The 14,884-nt window shown below is 47.1% G+C and overlaps 1 protein-coding gene and 1 long non-coding RNA gene across 18 annotated transcripts in view; one reads left to right on the top strand and one right to left on the bottom strand.

Moving 5' to 3' along the window:
• X11Lbeta overlaps nucleotides 1–14,884 on the bottom strand; it is an 86,487-nt gene that overhangs the window by 63,335 nt on the left and 8,268 nt on the right. The gene's annotated exons all lie outside the window — the stretch shown is intronic.
• On the top strand, nucleotides 8,628–9,733 carry LOC117184503 (uncharacterized). Of its 2 annotated transcripts, none has more exons than XR_004469902.1 (3): nucleotides 8,628–8,642; nucleotides 8,952–9,565; nucleotides 9,625–9,733. It is a non-coding gene; the product is annotated as an uncharacterized lncRNA (long non-coding RNA). The 2 variants fall into 2 exon arrangements; XR_004469901.1 differs by lacking the exon at nucleotides 8,628–8,642 and adding an exon at nucleotides 8,669–8,891.

The following is a 14,884-nucleotide window of genomic DNA, read 5'->3' on the forward strand; positions in this document are numbered from 1 at the left end:
TACATATCCACCTTTCAGTGGAGTAATGGCCATAGTTTAATCTGTTTCTTGATGGTTTTTTATGATCATAGATGACTCAGATGACTCTTCGTAGTCTCAGAGTGGAGCCTATTTGTTGGAGGTGTTCTATGGCTTAGCCAGGGTATACGATGGGTCGTCGCCTGAGGCTGGGACTCTTCTTTTATGCGGGGGAATTTTTTTTTTGTTTCTGTCGCTGCTGCTTTTGCCGCTGTCGTTGCGTCGTTGTTGGCGCTTTGTGGTGCGGCAGACAAGCGTGGATTTTAGCATAGTAATTAAAGTCTAATGGTTAACTGAAGCCGCCGCAGGGCCACACACATGAGCAAATGAGCAGAGAGCAGAGAGCACGGAGCACGGAGCACGGAGCACGGAGCTCTGGGTTAGTTAGAGAAGAGGCAGGGACTGTTGCAAGTTTCTGTCGCATGCAACGCTGGGCTTTAATTAATGTCAATGCTTGTTGACAACTCTGTATGCGCTGACGTGTAGGCGAGGGTTTTGTGCTTTGAGGCACGCCACACCCCCACACGCCCCACGCCCCACGCCAGAGAGAGACTGGAACTTTTCGAAAAATTCATCTAAAACTAGCACAAAACAAGCAAAAATATCAGGGCCATAGAAAACACACAAGCCAATGACTGCAGAATTCTAAAACCAAAAAAGAATTAAATACAAAATATATGAAAAAAAATATAAATACTGAGTAGAAACCAATTAAATTCAGATATGGAAAACTCATTTCATAGAAGAAGATGCTGTTTAGTTTTTGGTATTTTTCCCCCAATTTATGAGTATGTTTTAGGTATAGCTGCAACATTTGGGTCCAGTGCAAAATTGTTCTCTTCCGCTCTTCCGAGCTCTGAATTCACTTGGTCTACTCGGGAATAATGCAGGACAAGTGGGAATTCAAATTAAAAGCACATTTAAAAACTGGATTAATTTCAGCCTAACCGAAATGAATCGCAGTTAATGGCTGGCGAATAAAAAAATTGCAATAAGACCATCGACTGACATCGAGACGGGCAATCCCATTAATTATTAAGCCAGCCCCTGAATGCCCTTCTCGTTAGCACTTAATTGGCCATCTGCTAGTCAGTAGATCCGAGCAGAGCCGAGCCGAGCAGAGCCGTCATTCCGCCAATCTACCTTGATTTCAATCAATCTAAATCCATTCCAATCCGCATTCAGGCCGTGCTCCAAGACAGCTTCTTATGTCGCTTATGACACATACTCGCTTATGTTTGTACCCTGTACTCATTGGGCTGCTGGCCATGTTAGTGACACATGGATGTCCTGAGCTCTAGACTTCTCGATTCAAGGGACTGCAAGTTGGGTATCCCATAGTCGAAATGTGGAGATTACCTGTCCCACTTGTGTTTGCCATAAAGCCAGTCAGTCAGTCAGTCAGTCAATGAGACTCTTGGGCCGTTAGGCATTCATTAAGCATGCCAGCGGTTGCCTATTTATGCAGCCCTGCGCCGGCTGACTGCAGTGGATTACTGCATCAGGTTACCGTTACTGCCACTGCCAGTGCATCTGCTGTTGCTGCTGCTGTTCTGATTTATGCGCGAACACGTCAGCAGCTGGAGATGGAGATGGAGATGAAGATGGGGCCATGAGGTGCAGTCTAGGGACTCTGAAGAGAAGCTCATGTAATCAGAGAAGCGCAGAGGAAAAGGCAAGAGAAAAACAGGCAACAAGATGCAGAGAAAGACGAGTCTGAGCTTGTTGTCATGTTGTAGACTCTGGCTAAGCAACCGAGAGCGAGACAGAGCTTAGCTAATTGTGAGGACAAAGAAGAAGAAGAAATCAAAGCCGGGCAGAGCTCAAAGTACGAGTGAGGCAAAGGCAAAAGTTGGCCAGCAACAAAAACTCATTAATGAGCCGGCAGCTGGCAGCTGGCAGATGGCAGAGAAATGGGTCACAGACACACAGACACAGCCGAAGATGATGCTTAGGATCCTTAGGAATGGAGAAGCAGGAGCAGGAGCAGGAGCTGGCTGAAAGCGGCAAACAGCAGGAGAGGGGGATGAGAAGGCAAGGAGTTGCACCCGTTTGGAGGCTGCCAGGATACGGCTGAGGCCCTGAAGAGGCCGACAAACAGTTGCATTCTAATGAAGACATTCGCACACGGCTCTGCCCCATGGCCACACCCCCCCATACACACAACGAATCAGCGGAGCTAATTAAGCCAGTATCTGGCTTGAGATAGATATAGATATAGAGATAGAGATAGCCTTTCCCCCAGCCTCCCCCACTCGCAGGTAGGGCCGCTGTCCCTGGCCTGTCCCGCTGCTGTCCATCTCCAGGGCCCCCAACTAATTTGGCATAAGTATTCTTTTTTTTTTTGCTGTTTTTGTTCCAAGGCTCTCTTTTGCTAAAATGAATTTAAATGCCTCGCAAAATTATGCTATGCAGAAAGTTTCAAGTGAACTCGAGCGCCGGAAGAGTGAAATGCCCCTCAAGCGAAAATGGCAGGATGGAGCGAAGAGCGAGGAGCGAGGAGCGAGGAGCGAAAGGAGAGCCGGACAGCCGTTTCACGAGACTCACAGACCCGCAGACGATGAAGCTCTTTGCCTTTCCAATGTTTTCGCTGGCTTTACATACGGCGGAACGGGGCAATGTCTTAAAAGATGATTCTCTATTTGGTAATTTCTGGGACCGACCTGCGATGTATTTAAAGAGTAAATATGCCGGTGGAATACAGACCCACTAGGAGGAACGTGCTCGCATTGGTTTGGGTAGCATTGATTGCTAGGAAACTGATCTCATCGATCCATATTGTTCCCTATATGGGCCTTGGGCCACAGCCTACATCCACGCTTTGGTCCCATACTACTTGGGGGAATTATGCTGCAGGACTTTGTCGCGGTTTCTGCAGGGTATAATGAATTTAAATGTCGCATAAAAGTATGCTACACCAAAATGACATTACGTATACGCCCGATCTCCACCCCACAGCCCACATTCCCGTTCGGGGCCGAGGGCAAAGTTTACAGTTACCAGCTCTCACCCACTTCGCCCCCCATCCCTTGTGTGTTATCCCTCCTCATCCATCCGGTTGGAGTGTTCTGCTCTGTCTTCTCTGGTTTTTCGCCTGTCCCTGACTCTACCCCGCAGCCAGGGCCCCGCCTTCACCTTCACCTTCGCCTTCGCGAGGCCTCTCTCTGCCTTTTTGCTGCTGGAAAAGGCGGAGGTGAGTGGTGGGCGGAGGGATATACATTCAAATTCATGGCGACGGCCGCCAGGTGGCGTTGCATGTGTCAAACGGGCGCGCGGCTCATTTTGTGCGGCGAAATTGTGTGGGAGTGACTATAGGGGATCCGGGGATACGGGCATTCGGTGGACGGGGGGGAGTGGGGGACTGGGGGAGTGGGGGACTGGGGGGAGTGCGCATACAAACAACTTGCAACAACTTTGTGCAAAAGTTTTTCCTTTCGTCCTCCATCGTCGTCGTCACAATTTGCGTTTTTTGCTTGCGCACTTTTTGGCATTACTTCAGTGCCAAAGCGGCTAGGACACCGACTACCACTCTCACTGCCACTCCCAGAGCCACCTCCAAGACCCACTTCCAAGCCGCGCGCGTGGGCCATGCAAATAAATTCAAATATGCGCTCTGCGCCCGCAGGTTAAATAAATTTGCGTCGTCCTTTCTGGCCAACTCCACGGCGTCCGCGTCCGCATTCGCAGTCACATCTACAACCACATCAGCGGCGGCATCATCATCATCTTTCTCAACAACAACAACAGCAGCAGCAGCAGGAAAAACATCAACTGGAACCCCAAGTAGGGGAGAGAGTGGGGGCCTGGGAGTGGGCATCCGCTGCACGGGTCAGGTCCCAGCAGTTCCGCGGCTCAGGATTCTCAGGTTCGTCCTGGCGGTGCGTCTTTTTTTTGCTCTATTCGGGATTGAAATTTATATGAAATGAAATTAAATTTACACTTCTCAGGCGCTGTCCTGCCCTGTCCTGCTCCTTGTCCTCTATGATATTCCCTGTTCGCAGCAGACGCTTGACACAAATGAAGCTATTTAAACTGGAAGCGCATTATGCGGAACGAAGGATGGCCACGGAGAGGCAGTCAGCGACCGAGTGGACGACTGGACGGGGCTGAGAGCATGAATTAACTTCGACGGTGAACAAAGTAGAGTCAATCCCCCCAGTGATAGTTAGCAGAGAGTGTGAGCGCTTTCCATTAGATGGTCAAGATCACTTCAATGGGCATCAGCGTCAGCATTTCAAGCATAACGATTTAGTATGCCATCTAAGGACCTTTCAGCTCCTCCTTTCTCAGAAGTGTTTTCTTTTGGAGGCATTTCGCATTATTCCGGAGATAAAAGAACTCCTCCTCACAAAAGCTTTTCAAATTCATTTATGAATAGTGCCAGCTCTACCTTTTCCTCTCTCAAATAATTGATAACTGTTCGACGGGAAAGATAACTTATTCAAATTAAGGCTGACCCCGACCCCGATCCCGACCTTCAGCCTCCGGCAACTCCAATGCACACTCTTCTCCTCTCTCACCTGTTTAATCGAAAATTTACATATAAACTGGCTTGGAAAGGTCCTCCCCCCATTACCATTCCCATTCCCATCCCTATACCCATCACCATCGCATCTCCATCCGATTCAGCCGCAGAAAACAATATACATAATAAACATCTCATCAAGTTCTGAGGGAGAGCTGGCAGAAAAGTGAATACACTTCAGGCCAGACCTGGAGCTGGCGTTGGTGTTGGATTGGGGTGGAATTGGGGCCGGATTGGAGTGGCGGTGGGGCTCGTAAGTGGATTGCTGGGCTGCTGAATGCGTGTGCAGAGTGCTGAAATTAGGCAAATGTTGAGAGTTCGAAAACCGGGCAAACATTTCCCAAAATTAAGCACAGAACATTCTCACAGATACACACAATCGGCAGCACACACGCGCACATACAAACACACACACACACACACGGAAACAAACAAACAAGCAGCGAGTAAAAATGCTTTCAGCGAGCAATGGAGAGCGATAAAGCGGGAGAGATAGCCAGAGGATTGCCTGTTTGCCGAGCCAAAATCCAAACACAATCCATCGCGTATACGCCTGATGGGCCGACCATCAAGTATACGCATGCTGAGCGCTTGCTAAGGAGGAGGGTAGGGGGTATCTCCCTAAGCATACATCCGAAAATTTCAGATCGAATACTGTTGTGAACGTACACGAAATCGTACGCTTATAACAGCTTCAGGAATAAATCAATTAAATCGTATTACATTTTTCATTTCACCATTTTCCTCGTTACCGATGCCAAAATTTCCTCCTCAATTTCCATAGCGAAAAATGAAAAGCTGAAAATATTGACCCTACCCGCAAAACTGTTGGGAATTGGCTGGTCTCTGCCCGCTACCCGCTACCCGCTTCCCGCTGCCCGGTCACTCCTCCTTTCCACTGACCCAAATGACGCGTCCGCAGAGGGACAGAGGGACCGAAGGACCGGCTGGGCGGAGCTGCATCAGGATCTGGGGCGTTGAGGAAATGCTGTTTGCATTTTGCGCATTTGACGAGCGAGCATGTCCCACGGCCACATCGGTCTCTCGGACTGCAATATTATTTCCAATTTTCGTTTTTATACCCTGTTTTTCGTCGACTACCAGGGCATAGTCCTCCTACATGTAGATGGGAAAAGAGGTAGCCTTAATGTGGCCGTGGTGCCTGCCGTATCAAGGGGCAGGTATCACATAGTCGGTATAATCGAAGTGGCGGCCAGTGTCTGGTTTCTTTTTTGGTCTTTTTTGTCAGGGCAAATGCATCATTCATTTGCCCCGAGCCCGGCCACTTGAGCAATTAGGCACACATCGAAGGGCACTGCTGCACTGTGCACTGTGCACTGGGAGCGGACTCAATCGAATTTGCCACCTTTCAATATTTGTCCACTTGCAGCTGTCACAAATTGCCCCAAAAAATACGAATACGAAAACGAATACGAATACGAATGCGAGTATGCCAGAAATGTTGTCCTGACAAAGCAATTAAATTTCAAACCAGTGGTGCCGCTGCTGCACCTCCCCCTCCCCCTCCCCTGACACAGATACAGATACAGATACGGATACAGATTCGGAAGCAGTATTCAGCATTCGAATCGGCATCTATACGAGTTTAAGCGTATCAATCATGTAATGGCACTCCGTGTGGGAATGCAATCCACTGAATGATTTATTGCCGAGCCACCAACACACACGACAGGCAACCAAACAGATTCTGGCCCTGCCCATGGAGACTTTTGATTTCTGTTTTCCGATTTTTGATTTTTTGATTTTCGATTTCTGATTCGAGATGCCTTTTGATTGCCGGCATTCGACATTTTTGCGGAATTCGCAAAATGCACTTGTTAAAGAATTTCCAAGCGGTTAAGCCTTTTGGCAGCCTTGCACCTGGGAGAGGCCTTCAAGGAGGAGGGCAATGCTTGCATCAGGAAGTTCTTAAGTATCTCGGGGACCTATCGTCGGCGTTCGCGTGAGTGCAGATTGATAAAGGCTCACCTCCCCCCTCCCCAAGTGTATCTTTTACAGTTTAAGCACAGGTGTAATATTATTAATCAGCTGGAAAGAGGACAAAGTTCTGGAGTAACTTTGCAGGAGTACGTTGCCTTGTTTATTAGCGTGGCTCTATCCTTAGTTACGCACCACAGTGATCACTTCTCGCTGGGTGTACTCCTGCATTCTACTTCCTAGAGCAACCATTTCCATCTCCACCTGGCTGTGGCTGTCGCTGTGGCTGCGGCTGTGGCAGTGGCAGTGGCTGGGGCACCCGCCGGTTAAGCCGAGAGTGAAACCCGACGTTGCCAGGGTTATTAAACCGCTCGGCACGTTGCGGTTGCCCCATCAAGCTGGATATGGCGCTGACGAGCACTACGACTACTACGACAAGGATGACGACTAAGCCAAATAAGCAATTTAAAAGCCACAAAGTCAGAGCCAAGACACAGGCTGTGGCTGAGGCTGTAGCTGTGGCTGTGGCTGCAAGGGAACGCTCGAAGGAGACCAATTTCAGCTAAATGGAGCAGAGGACATGAAACAGACGAGTATGGAGTCTGGTTACAGGCCTCACAGGTGGTGCCTATTTCTTACAATTTAAGATCCCCCCTTAAAGATGTACATATATCAAGTTTTTCAGCAATTTTCCTGGGTCTGGAAGTAATATTTCGTTTTCCTACACACAAAAAGGGTAAATTTCCACTCTGGTATTTTAAAAAAATCTGTGAAAAATCTTTGGAATCTTTAGCCAAAACTCATTCCGTGAGAATGGGGGATAGGCCCAACCCTTGACTCAAAATGTGAACCCCATCCCCAATATCCACACCGCTTTGCACCTCTTTTCACTCCCCCAAAGTTAACCCGAAAGAAAAATCGATAAACGAAAATTGCTGAAAACAAAAAAATAAGTCGCATAAATATCAGAAAAGTTGGGAGAAGGGAGATGGCTCTCTGCCCTCTCTCTCTCTCTCTCTCTCTTTTTGTGCCTTTCATAAATGAAGGGACAGAGTGCTGTGTGGATGGGTGGATGGGTGGGACTTTGGAGGCAACTTTGCCTTTTGTTTTCGGATCTTTTTGCCGTAATTCCCTTTTTATGGCCAGCTTGCAGCGCAGTCGGCACTGGCAGCGACGCGTCAATACTGCTCCGATAGAGATATTGCCAGGAGACAGGACACCCAAGAAAAGGGCAGAACAGAACAGAACAGAACAGGACAGGGCAGGACAGAAGGTGGCGTCAAAGGATGCGGCTCGGGATGAGCAGCGGCAGGACACAAAGAGCTCAAAGTTTTGCTTTATTGTTTCCAAAATGTGCCAAAGTAGAATAAACAAAAGAGCCGCCAAAGACAGATGTTGAATGGCAGTCGGGGAGAGGGTTTCCTGCCAAGAGGGATGTCGAAGTGGATGCCAGGCTGGTCCAAAAGGATTCCGCCTTGGCTCCTGCCCGATTCAGCATGTGCTCCATCCACCCATAAAAAGTTCGCCCACACCGGTGTTGTTCCACAGGCAACGAAATGAAAACATCAGCGGACCCAAAGTCAACCCAAAACTCACCTCTGCCGCCCCCTCCTTCGCACGCCCCCCGAAAAACCCATTCCAACCGAAACACAACCAACTTTACGCGTTCTCCCCTTCTGCATCTGGAAACCCTTTAGCGACCAATCTCCTACCGCAAAATACTACTCTGTTCCGCATATGTACTCCTCTTCCACTTAGAATCCCACCGATCGCATGTAGCTACTGCTATCTCTTCGGGACAGGCCTATTTTATAGATCTGGGAGAAGGTTTTCCTTGTATATGTGATATGTTGGCTCCAGCATTGATTCGATGTGCCGCTACAGCCATCGATTACTCATCTGCAAAGTTATCGGTGAAACATCGTCACCAAGCTAACTTCGTTTACACTAGGGTAAGTTCTTCTTGAACGGCCTATCGGTGCAACTTTCACCACGAATAAGAAAATATAAAATTCAAATTTTGCGCCTAAAAATTATGCCTAAACATGCGCCCAAAACAAGTGCGTTAAACTAAATGTATCGTTCAATTTTTGTGAACCCTAGTAGCCATAGAGTCACTGCTGGATAAATAGGGAAAGAGAAAATCGAGGGTTTTCATCGTGTAAGGAATAGCTGTCACCAGCTCTACAAAGAAATTTTTAAAAATAATCATTTCATACTATCGTCAAGTCTCTGTCGTCTATTTTTCTGTCGTTCGCCATAATTTTGTTGCTATCGTCGTCAGTAAATACAAAAATCAGCTGTTCTCATTACGCAATAGCGCGCGTCTGCTAAATTACGCAATTTCCGCTTATTCGGATATCGGTAGTGATATTGGCCACCGCGAGGCACTGCTATTAAGCCGATAGTTGTGTGTATAAAAGTGTGATTTTGGTATTTCTGCATTTTCTTACGCCGATTCTTCAACTAGGTTGGCAGTCCGATTGCGCAGCGATTGCGTATTTGAAGAGATTGGCAGCGCTACGACAGAAAAAAAAGCGTGAGAAAAGAAAAACTTTTCAGGGAGCATCGAAATCCGTCTGCGCAGGACAGCTTTAAGTGGAGACTACGATAAATTGGACTCAGGTCTTAGCTCGGCACAATGGGAAGCATTGCAAATGCAAAAATCGTGGGCTACATCTGCCGCCTGTGCGTTCAGGCTCACAGCACCGTGATCCACTTGTACAGCGATAGAGCCGCCGCACTGCAACTGGTTGAGAAAATCCAATTCCATTTGGACCTGGACATTTCACCGGATGATATTCGCCCCAAAGTGATCTGCCTAGCTTGCTTTGATCGTATCGAGGAAACCCATCGTCTCTGGCAGGCCGAGGGTCCTGCCAAAGATACAGAAGGTACAGAAGATACAAAAAAGGACGGCGACGATTCCTCCGATGCGGCCCCGATGGCCCCAAACGTGTCTAATGACTAGAGCGATGACCATCTGTTCGATCTGTGCTTGCATCTACATCTACAAGACTACATTTAACTTCACACTTAACCTGAAATCGATCTCAATCTACTCAATACACCAATACTCCAGCGGTAAGGCTTGCTCTAAGCTGCCACTTCTTTAATAATTATCTCTTCTATATCTTTCACAGGATCACTGTAAAGACGTACCAGCCTAAAGCTCAACAGCCAATGTGATTGTTTATGAAACCAATTAATTTGTAAAGCCTTTAAATAATAAAAAGTGCTAAAAAATACCTATAAAAAGCCTGTGTGCTGCCGTAGGGTCTGTCGGATGCTGTGTGTTCGCTTGTTAGACATTGTAAGGTCCCGAAGCTCCAGGGCAGCCGGTTGAACATGGTCCCATATTCGACCGTGAACGAGGTGCCAGCACAAGCATGTTTTTGAAATTAAAAGCAGACCACACTCGACTGTTCTCGGGGGTCCGAGGAATAAGCTGACGGCATTTGCTGACAGAATACAAGTTGTGTATGTGCATAGATATTTTTCCGTTTGAAATCCGTAGTACAACTCCTCCGTACAATCAGAGCACTTCAGCCTGCTTAGAAAGCAGAAAGGTACTCCGCTCTACCTTGCCATTGTATGGTCGTTATTGTTTTGTCTCCTTTGTTTATGTTTTTCTGGCCAGTTTTTCTTCTTCTTTCTGTGGTTGTGTGTGTGGCTGTGTCTGTGTGTGGTTTTTTTTGGGGGGCATTCTAATGAAAACATTGCGTGAAAGTGAGAACTAAACATTAAGAAAACAAAAAGCCAGCACTCGCCGACCCACACTGGGCCCAGTGTTGCACAATAAACAAGAACAAAAACAAAAACAAGAAATAAAGGGCAAGGAAAACGAAAACGAAAAAAGGGTTCAACTCCTCGGGAACAAACAAAGCCCCGTCCACAAGGGGGCGACAGCGGTGGGGAGTCCAAGCGAAATGTGTTTGTCATATGCAAAACAAAGCCAGGCATTGTGGAAAAAGGCAAAAGCGAATCAGTGGGTGAAGTAAACGAAAACAGCGCCACAGGGAACGGAACGTTGGGGGAGGGAAGGGCGGAAAAGCTCAGGCAAAAAAATGTGGCCAAAAATGCGGCCAACAATTTGCAAAACTCCAGAGAAGAACCTAACCTCCAAGAACTCGATTCAAATTGGATATAAAGCGATGAAAGTACACTAAAATCCGATTAGAATCAAGAAACCGATTAAGACGACCCCAAGGCACTTCATGAGAATCGCCAATTAATTCAAGCTCTTACGTTGATTCCTCCTGGGCAAGAAATCGACCAAAGTGTTGTCAAAAATTCGGGGGGGGAGGGGGGTTAAAAAGAGTTGGAAAACGCCAGAAAATGCGAGAATGGCAGAAGAAGAATGGCAAGAACTAACAATCGATTATCTATGTATGTAAGTAAATAATAAAGTGTGAAAAGCAATTCCCTAAGGAAAGCAATCCTTCAACCTTCATACCAAGGTGTCACACAACACTCTCAGTTGCTGCCCCAAATACTCGTGCATATAATAATCCTATAACAAATCAAGGTATGTGTAATCTTTGCTGAGCAATTTCTAAAAGAAGAGTCAGCCATCCCAATGCCTGGCACAACAAAACTTTAGGCTCTGTCAAAGTGAAGAACCCTTCGAAAACTTAAGCCACGAGTGGCTCCGGACGGATTGTGAGAGTGACATTTTAGTCATAGTTGGTTACTTGTCAGTGCATGTCCATGTCCTGGTCCTGGTCCTGGTGCTGGTCCTGGACCCGACGGTCACCGGGCACATCCTGTCAGGTGGCGGCAGGCGATGGCAGGTGGTGGCAGGTGGTGGTAGGTGCCACAGTGTCGACGAGAAATTCGGTTTCATTTTCAAGTTGTGTGAGTCACACCGCAAGAACTCGGACTCCCAGACTCGAGTCTCCCCAGTGCCTTCTCCACCACCACCACCACCACCAAAAGTAGCTCAGCCTCTGTCAGTCGTGTCCTGTGTACTGTGGGCTGTGCTGTCATGTGTGACGCGTGGTTAAAAATTTGATATCCTTGAGCGCATAGGCAAAAACAAAGCCCATGCCCATGTACATGTACATATCACTCGGGCATGGAAAGTAGGCAGGGGAATATGGCAGTGAATATTGTAAAATAAAAAGTAATTTGAACATGAAGAGAAGGATGAAATGAAAGCAGAAGCAGAACGAGGCGCACTGACACGAAGGACAAAAGCAAATTGCTTCGAAGACCGAGTCAATTGCGAGCCCAAAGAAAATCAATGACTCGCTTGGGTCACAGATTGATGTATAAAATATGGATACTCGTAAGAGTATAATATACAAGCACGCATGACTGCGATGGACTAGCATGTGTCCTGTACTGTAGGTCGTGCTATCTAATTTTAGTTCATAGCTCGGAAGGAGGGACGCCTCTCAGGCTCTGGACTCTCAGCTCGAACTGATTGAATTTTCCATTGCTATACTATACGTAGCGAATAAAATTTAGAATCTACCACGAATATGTCATGTGTACGCAGAGGGTTTGCTCATTCTCTCTACCAGAAAATCAAGTAGAGAGTGAGCGAGAAGAAAAAACCGAAATTTTCGAATCTGACACAGTAAAGCATATGCAGTCCGTTTTGGATGAGCGAATCCATGGAAATAGAAAGCTGAATCCCACCGAATCGATTCGGTTGCCTGTTTCTGCTGGGATCTAATGTAGATCTCTTGCTGGACGTTGTGGGGTTGTTGGCAGCAGGATGGTGCCCAGATCGATGTGGCTCTGGGAAAGTGGGTTGCCTCACAGATTGACGCGGCTCCGCATTTTCAATCCCTATTTGATGCAGTGCATGGTCTCTTGATCTTAAAGATGTGGAATTGGATTTGGAGTAATTTTGTAATTTCCAATACAATTCGATTCACTTTTTCGAGCACTTTCTAGAGCTCTGGAATAGTATGGCAAATCGTCGCTTAAAGACCTGCAACTGATGGCAATTTTTGAGCCAAACAATTGTTGCAATGTTGCAAGCCAACATTCGACCCCACAATTTCGATTCTCGGCATGCACACAAATGATGTATGTGGGCATGTTCAGGGCATGGGCCCCATTAAAGGATTTCTTCGTTGGCCGGAGGGGGCCTGCGAGTAGTTTGCAATTTCAATCTAATTTCACGAGTTGCAAAGTCGCATAGACTTTTATTCCCATTTCGGTTGCCTCTGCCATTGTGTGGCAAATGGCTGAGGAGCGGGTGGGGTGCGGTGCGGTGCGGTGCAATGCCATGGTCCCTGTACCCCTGAACGATTTATATGCGTTGCACGCAGCGAGAGAGACAGACAGAGAAAGGGGCAAACGAAATGGCAATCCAAATGGCCAAAGTGCAGTTGAAATGGGGATAAAGAAGGGTAAAGTGAGCCGCACAAAGGGTGGATGCGGGGGGGCGGCCGGTCACATGCCCCTCACCGAACCCCTCACAGGTGTGGCGGAGGTAGGAGGCAGGAGGCAGGACTCGACCGGCAGCAAATAAATAATATTTCTGCCCCGCTTTCGGGGCTGTGAAAGTTTGCGTTTCATTTCTGTGCGACCGTTTGGGGCGACATTGCTGCCAGGATGTTTCAGGATGTTGCCGCCAGCCTTGGGCCAGGGAGGGCTGCGCAGTCCTGTGCTGTGCTGTGCTCTTCTGGTCCTCTTATTGCTGGCCACGTTTTTATAGGCAAATGCAGTGGCATGTTTCGCATAGCGTGTGCAACATAAATTCACTTACCTGTCGCACACACACACACACGCACACACAATCATACAGGACTCTCACAGATACAGATACATTCGCTGCAGGTGCAGGCCTCCCCCGCCCTTTTTCTCTGTGCCACATGTCTGTGCCTCGTAACAGTTGCTGGTTTATGGAAATTAAGCAAGTTTTATATCCTCGCAAACGGGTTGAATACCTAAACGATCCGAAATGCCGCCATGTTTGTATGTCCGAGGATATATCTGTGGGCTATATTTAAGCCGGATTTGGCCGAGGTCATCCTGAAATTGCATCCGTGTGCGGCAGTGTTGTAAGATTGGGGTTAAGATAGCACAAATCTCTGGGATAAGTTGATTTATGCTTCCAAATCCCCAATCAGTTGGGGTTCAGGCTGGAAAGAGATGCCGAGGATATGGCAAAGACATAAAGAATAGAACGAAGGGAGTAAGACGAGAAGGAGTGCAGGAGTCAAACGAGATCGCGACAACCACTTTGCTACTTTGGATGTTAACAATTTGGCACAGAGATATCCAATGTCTACGGAAGGAATGCGAGGCATAAAAGATGAATGAAAGATGGGACTACGTTTGAAAGAGAATGATATTTGTAACTCTTTATGGAACGAAGTCCAAATACAGATGCAGATATGAATGAATTTTCGCTAAAAATCGAATGGAATTTAATAGAAATTGTCGTTGAACTCAATGGATTCCCAAGAGAACGAAATTCAGAGATGAATGACAATAAATAGAGCCATGAATGATACACATGTACCTAGAGGCATACCATGAATGGCTATGAATGGCTATGAATGGCTATGTTACAATTTAAAGAAATGAATTGTTAACAGTAAACTGTTAACTGTATTTGTTGCCCAGCCCCCGCTCTTTCGTGAGGGAAATATACCATCAATGTCCTTTCTAGCTCTTATATATATAATCCTTATTGAAAGCGTTAAACTCCATAAAGAAAAAACTCCAAGAAAAATCTAAGAGAAGGCCAATCTAAACCTATCCATTACCCGTTGACCCTTTGTCTATGTCCTCCCTTTCCAAGGGTATGATCCACTTCGATGCCGCCGTTTTCACCCTGTCCGAACACCGGAGTACTACATTGTCCTCTGCTGTTGAATACGTAAACCCTTTTCCCCATTCGCTTCACTTCACTCCACTCCACACAATGCCAGGCCCCATATTTGGCCACAGCAAACATTTATTGCTTCAGCTCCCCGCTCAAGACAAAACAAAACCCACGAGGAGCGAGCAGTACGGAAAAAGCAAAAAGTAAAGAAAAAAAATCAAAAGCAAAAGCAAAAACAAAACCGGGAGTGAAAATCACCATACAAATGTAAGGAACAATGAGGAACAACGCCGGCAAAAACGGGGGAAACAACAACAGGCGACAATTGCAACGTGTCAGAGCGACGTTCGTTGCATATTAGTTAAGCACACACACACACCGACAGACAGACAGACAGAGACAGAGAGAGAAAGCAAGAGAGAGAAAGAGTGCCACACAAATGCATCTTACTGAGCCTCAGCTTCAGTCCGTGCCTGTGTATGGGTGTCTATGTATGTGCTGGCACACGGGGCGTATGCCCAATGGTTTTTTTTCACTCACAACTGCGTCGAGGAGCCATATGCCAACATCCGGTTTTCGCACGCGCGCACACACACACACATACACAGGCA

The sequence above is a fragment of the Drosophila pseudoobscura genome, chromosome X (genome assembly GCF_009870125.1).
Source record: "Drosophila pseudoobscura strain MV-25-SWS-2005 chromosome X, UCI_Dpse_MV25, whole genome shotgun sequence".
NCBI lineage: Eukaryota > Metazoa > Arthropoda > Insecta > Diptera > Drosophilidae > Drosophila > Drosophila pseudoobscura.